Source organism: Silene latifolia, chromosome 4, assembly GCF_048544455.1.
Source record: "Silene latifolia isolate original U9 population chromosome 4, ASM4854445v1, whole genome shotgun sequence".
Lineage (NCBI taxonomy): Eukaryota > Viridiplantae > Streptophyta > Magnoliopsida > Caryophyllales > Caryophyllaceae > Silene > Silene latifolia.
This window is the reverse complement of record NC_133529.1, coordinates 23,813,316-23,820,229: the sequence shown is the minus strand read 5'-3', so window position 1 is coordinate 23,820,229 and position 6,914 is coordinate 23,813,316. Positions and strand designations below refer to the sequence as shown.

At 40.6% G+C, this 6,914-nt stretch overlaps 1 long non-coding RNA gene across 1 annotated transcript; it reads left to right on the top strand.

Moving 5' to 3' along the window:
• Positions 1 to 5,246: 5,246 nt before the first annotated feature.
• Positions 5,247 to 6,309, top strand: LOC141653269 (uncharacterized). Its single transcript, XR_012547365.1, has 2 exons — positions 5,247 to 5,305; positions 5,890 to 6,309. It is a non-coding gene; the product is annotated as an uncharacterized LOC141653269 (long non-coding RNA).
• Positions 6,310 to 6,914: the final 605 nt, after the last annotated feature.

The window sequence follows — 6,914 nt, the reverse complement described above, 5'->3', positions numbered from 1 at the left end:
AGAAATATGATATGGGCGCCTATAATCTTGGATCATTGTTGAGTTTGAAGCTTATCAAGGTCGTCAAACCATTCTTGGATGCTTGTCTTGATTATTGGGACCCGAATTATCATGTTTTTGCGTTCCCTTGAGGCGATATTTGCCCATTCCCTGAAGAAATTGCCGCGATTGGTGGGTGGGACCCTGAACACTTGCCTGCCATTCCTTCTACTTCGCAAGGGTATAAGAGCAAATTTAGAGACTTGCTTGGGTTGACTAGACTTGAGGTGGACCGTCTAGTGACCTCGAAGGGAGTGCGAATGTTGGACTTCAATGACCGATTCATTAACAGGGCCGACCCCACCGTTTCTTATGTTGCTAGGCGAAGGGCATTTGGATTTTGCTTGTTGCATGTATATGTCTTCCAAGGGCATGTTGATGAAGACTTGAGAGGTGATCCCCGTCTTCTGGGCCTTGTTGAGCAAATGGAGCTGCGCAGGAGTCCAGCTTGTTTATGCTTAGGAGAGATCCTATTGGGCTTGGATAATAGAAAAGCCAACCGCGACCTACCGTATTTGGGAAGTCCCGTCATTCTGCAGGTAAAAGAACATTTCCTTCTCTTTTTCTTTTCTTTTTTTTGTTTTCTTGTTTTTTTATTTCGTTTTTTTTCGTTTTTTTTTTTGTTTTTTTGTTTCGTTCGTTTTTTTTCTATTTTTTTTTTTTTTTTGATTTCTAATACTCGCTTTTGGTAGGTTTGGCTTATAGAACGGCTTCGATTGATCGAGCCCCCAGTTCATGGTCCTTCTTATCATGCTCGTTTGATTGCGATGAGGACTAGGCTGTACATGGTGGACTTCACCCGGGTCTGCAATTATTGGGAGAACAAACTGAAGAGTGATGATGGCCCCTTGATTAGGTGGATTGTACCATGGTGGCACCTCAAATCTATCACTGGAGTGTCTTCTTTGGATCCTACTTGATCTGTGCGCATTCCTGGCTTGGAATTTATGGTGTGCTTCTTCCCGGAAAGGCTGATGAGACAGGTTGGACTAAAGCAGATGATCCTGAAGCTCGATACCGTCTCGCAGACTGCCGTGGCGCTTACTACAGAGAGCCGAAGGGAATGGGCCATTAAATGGGCCCAAAGGAACGTGTGGTTCTTGAACTCTTCTGCTAATGCCTTATGGGTGTCGGATTCTTATCTGCGATGGAGGAAAGCTACTACTCCGGAAGAGCGCGAGAGATTGAGGAAGCGCGAGCCCGTTGACTACAAGGTGCGCGAGGTGGAAAAGGAGAAAGAGAAGCATTTGACTGAGGGAGAGGAGGAAGCCGGGTTTCGAGTTGTTCATCCTTCGAAGAAACCGAAGACCTCTCCTGTCGTGGATAAAGTGATTGACAAAAATGGGAAGTCTAGGCCTCGAGAAAGACCGTTGGTGATTAGGTCCGAAGTGGTGCAAGAGCGTCCGGCTCGAGGTCGTGACAAGAAACATGATAAGAATGACAAGGGCAAAGGGAAGATGGAAGAATAGCCCAAGTCTTTGCTATTATTTATTATTATTATTGTTATAATAAAAAGGTGGGGTTTTTAGAATCCTACCCTATTTTTATTTCTTTTATTATGTAACATATTATTATTATTAGAAGGTGAATGAAATAAAAAAGGTTAAGTGGTTATGAAACCTGTTGTGATTTTCTATTTATTATTCTTGTCGAATTCCAAATGCAATGCAAATGTCTTTCTATTTACATTTTAAAATAATAGGTTGTATCCCGTGAAGGATTGCCTACGTATTCATTTAGAAAATGAAATCAAACCCTTGCGCGTAGTTCGAGTAAATGTAAAAGAATAATTGTTCCAAGCAAGAGCTTGTAATGAACTTAGAAAATAAGCATGAGCTTTTTACTTACTCTAAAGGTGCAGTTTAGTTTATTTGATGATATGAGGATGACAAAATTGTCAAAATGCAAGAGCAAGGTGACATTAGCTTATTTCAGCTTGGCCAGGGGCCGTTTATTTAGTGCCACAAGAGCGACACGTGAGGTTACGCGAGGCGCGTTTTTGTTCCTATTCTAGGCATAGTACCGTTTTAGTTGGTCGAGGTTTGTTGGGTTCGAAAACTCATTCCCATCTAGGTCTGTGATCCTAACCGTACCCCCTGGAAGTATGGACTTGACTAGGAATGGCCCGGCCCAATTAGGTTTGAATTTTCCCCGTGGGTCAACAGGTAACAGAGCTCTAACTGACTTGAGCACTAAGTCTCCTTCTTTTATGTTTCTTGGCCTAACCCTTTTGTTGAAAGCTCGTTTGATACGTGCTTGGTATATTTGGACATTATGCAAGGCGCGTAGCCTACGTTCATCCAGGAGGATGAGTTCTTCATATCTATCCCTCTTCCAATCGGCCTCTGGGATTTGACTTTCGAGTAAGATACGCAAGGATGATATTTCTAGCTCAACTGGTTGTACAGCTTCCATGCCGTAGGTCAAATAGAAAGGGGTAGCCTCAGTAGGCATCCTAACAGACGTGCGATATCCCCACAAAGTAAAGGGTATCTTGCTCGGTCAATCGCGATAGTTGTCAATCATTTTCTTGAGAATTGTGACAACGTTTTTGTTCGCCGCCTCTACCGCGCCATTAGTCTGAGGTCTATAGGGCGAAGAGTGGTGATGCCTAATTTTGTACTAGGCTAGCAATTGCTTAGTCTCAGCTTGGAAATGTGATCCATTATCACTAATGATCTCATGTGGGCAACCATATCGACAGATGATGTTGTTTTCTATGAACTTTGCCACGTTTTTAGCCGTGAGACTAGTGTAGGAAGCCGCTTCTACCCATTTTGTGAAGTAGTCGATTGCCACTAGGATGAAACAGTGACTTACTGTTCCGGCTGGAGTTATCTTCCCGATTATGTCGATTCTCCAGGCAGAAAATGGCCAAGGAGATGTCATCGTATAGAGCAATGAAGGAGGGACATGTTGTACATTCCCGAAGATTTGACAATTGTGGCAATGTCTTACGTATTTGATGCAATCGGATTCCATTGTGGTCCAATAATACACCAAACGTGTGATTTTCTTTGCCATCATGGGCCCACTCATGTGAGGACCGCATTCTCCATCGTGGACTTCTTCCATCACTTTTCGTGCCTGTGAATGATCAAGGCAACGTAGGATTACACCAAGAGGTGTTCTTTTGTATAACTCTCCTTGCATGAGAACGTATTGGGAAGCTAGTAGGCGTATAGCACGTTGTCCCCTCTTGTCCATATCAGGTGGATAGGTACCATTGAGCTTGAAATTCAGGATTGCTTGGAACCAGGGTTCCTGCGCGATTTCCTCTTCATCGGTGATTTGGTGGACATAAGCCGGCTCTGACCGTCGTTCGATGCACAAATGCATTTCCACCATGTCATCTGGCATATTAATCAAAGATGCGAGTTTTGCAAGAGCATCTGCAAATTGATTTTCTTCCCGAGGTAGGTGTAGATATGTCACGTGATCAAAGAATTGGGCAACTTGATCTATTCTAGCTTGATATGGCGCTAGGCTTTCGCTTCAGATTTTCCAAGATCCCGTAACTTTATTGATGATTAGGGATGAGTCCCCATGTACTCGGAGGTTTTTAATGCCTAAACGCATTGCCGCTTGTAGTCCAATGAGACAAGTTTCGTATTCTGCAGCGTTATTTGTCACCTCGAAGTCGAGTTTGACAGCAATTGGTGTATGCTCGCCTTCAGGATAAATGAGCAACACTCCTATTCCAAATCCTCTTAAGTTTGATGCTCCGTCAAAGTAAAGGTCCCAGGAGTCTACGTCGGTTTGGAGTATATCCTCGTCCGGAAATGACCAAGTATCTATTGCTTGTGCGTCATTGATGGGATTTTCTGCGAAGAATTCGACGACGGCGCGACCTTTTATAACTTTCAGAGGCACGTATTTGAGGTCGAATTCTGAGAGCATCAAAGTCCATCTTGCTAGGCGTCCGTTGAGGACGGGTTTCTCGAAGAGGTATTTGACTGGATTTATTTTGGAGTATATTTTGACGGAGTAGCTAAGCATGTAATGGCGTAGCTTCTTCGTTGCCCACACAAGAGCGAGGCATGTCTTTTCAAGTTGTGAGTATTTACACTCGTACTCCAAGAACTTCTTACTAAGGTAGTAGATAGCCCTTTCTTCACTTCCTACAGTTTGAGCTAGCATGACACCCATGGTCATTGTTTGATTCTTGTGAGGTATAAACCAAGAGGTTGATCTCGTTGAGGTGGCATGAGCACTGGTGGTTTAGCCAATATCTCTTTGATTCGGTCAAATGCCTTTTGACAATCATCATCCCACATGGTGTGGTCTGTTTTCTTGAGCTTCTTGAAGATAGGCTCGCAAATCATGGTGAGTTTCGATATGAATCGACTTATATCGCACTTTCCCTAGGAATCCTCGACTTCTTTTTTCTGTTTGAGGTTGCGGCATTTCGATCAGAGCCTTAATCTTGGAAGGGTCTATCTCTATACCTCGTTGGCTAATGACGTATCCCAGGAGTTTGCCAGACGTTACTCCGAATGCGCACTTCTGAGGATTGAGTCTCATGTTGTACTTTCGTAGTCTTGCGAAAAATTTGCGAAGGTTCGCAATATGCCCCTCTCTATCCTTGGACTTGACAATCATGTCGTCTACGTATACCTCAACTTCTTTGTGCATCATGTCATGTAAGAGTGTAGTTGCGGTGCGTTGATATGTAGCTCCGGCGTTGATCGACCCAAACGGCATGACCGTATAGCAATAGGTTCCCCATTGAGTGACAAAGGCGGTCTTATGCATGTCTTCTATGGCAATTTTGATTTGGTTATAGCCCGCATACCCATCCATGAAGGATAGTAATGCGTGGTCTGCAGTATTGTCCACCAATATGTCGATGTGTGGTAGAGGGAAGTCATCTTTAGGACTTGCTTTGTTTAAGTCCCTAAAATATAGTCAGGAGTAGTTCGTTGGTGGTTTGCAGTGTGTTCTTTCAAAGGATAAAAGTGATTTGTCAACGATCTTTGGAACCAGTCAGAGGTAAATTTTATCTCATAAATCAAACGAAGGATTCCCTCAAAAGCTACATGAAGATAGCGATAATAGGACGAGCCGAATTGTCAGATGCTGTTTTGAGATCCCTAGTTTATAAGAAAATTATTTTTCTTTAGTTTCCATTAGATTTGTTTTCGATTATAGTTATTCTTTGTAAGTGTCGTATGGCGTTCTATTAATGAATTGTTCTTTTCTAAAAAAAAAAAAAACGACACGCTGATGAGACAAAACAGAATCAAGACTCTTCTTATACGTCTTAGCAGGGGCGGACGTAGAAATTCATCGAAAGGGGGCACAAATTTTTTTTCGATACATTATTTTTTATTTTAAGCCGCATTTTTCATTACGGATTTTTTTCCTCACAAAAAATATAAAAATAACTAATTTTAATAATTTTTTAGTTTAAAAATTTGTATTTTATTTTGAACTTTCTTCTAAAATATTTAAATTTGAAATAAATGTACTTTGTAATTAATAATGAATAATATCTTCTATGATAAGATATATTATATTCTAATATTTAAATGAACACTAAACACAAGTAGTTCAACGGTAGAGAAGATGGCATGTAACCTTGAAGTTAAGGGTTCAAACCTTGGGAGGAGTATTTTTTACATATGAGATGGGCCTTGTGATTACACAATTTAACAAAAAATTATTTAACAAAAACTAAGGGCACTAAGAATCGAACCTGGGACCTTCCAAATAGTCCACTAAAAAGCTTACCAACTGAACCACATAAACATATTGCTTATTTCTGTTAGTTATAAAAAACTTATCCCGAAAATTTCATGGTGGACACGTGCCCACCCGGGCCCCCTAGATCCGCCCATGCCGTCTTAGTACAATCCTCTCTAGAAATCACCCTCGTAAACCGAACATTGTCCGATTCGAGTATCTGAGCAATTTGCCTTGCATAGGATTGATCAGACATTGTGTAAATTGATAAATCAAACAATTGACTCGCCTTTTTAACGAAATCATGAGTTCCTGGGCGTAACTTGACCAACATCTCGCCTTTGGAGATCTCGTAAATGTCATCGTGTTCGGCGACGTTGGTTGATTTGTTGTTGACGGTGTTGATAGCGTGAATTAAAGTGTTGTCTAAATCAAGAACTAAATGGAGTTTCTTGCGATGCTGTAGATATTGCAAATTAAGATCCCGGATGCGCCCAATACTTTCAGCTGAAAGCGATTCCATGTAGCTAAATTGAACGAAGGTTGCTCAGATTTGCTTGGTTTTTTTGCAGCAAAACTAGTTTTGACTTATATAGACGAATTATTGGCTTATGTAAGGTTAAGAGGATTTAGGAAAGTACGCCTTCAAAAGAAAATTATGGAAAGTAGAGGGACATCCCATTAAACTAAAAGAATAAGGCTCTGTTCTTTTGGACTTAAAGTCACTTAACTTAAGTTCACTTCAGATCCTATAAGTTGATTCGATTCGAGATCGATCCTATAAGTTGATTCGAGATCCTATAAGTTCGATTCGATTCGAGATCCTATAAGTTCGATTCGATTCGAGATCCTATAAGTTCAGTTCAGATCCTATAAGTTCAGTTCAGATCCTATAAGTCAGATCTTATAAATTCAGTTTAGAAAAGTAATATACGGAGTATTATTTTTAAAAACCGACGCAAAAACATTTGACATTATTAATTATTCGATACATATATACATTATATTATTATTTTCAAAACAAAATTATCACTCTTCTCATTATTTTATTTTTTATCGTAATGTAACCGTGGTATAATGTATGAACAAACCAATGTATATAAAGCGAAAAAATGTTATTATTTTACCTTGTGTTTTAGACTATATTTTCTTATCAGTGTTCTCTCTTGGCTGCCCATTAATTTCATGTA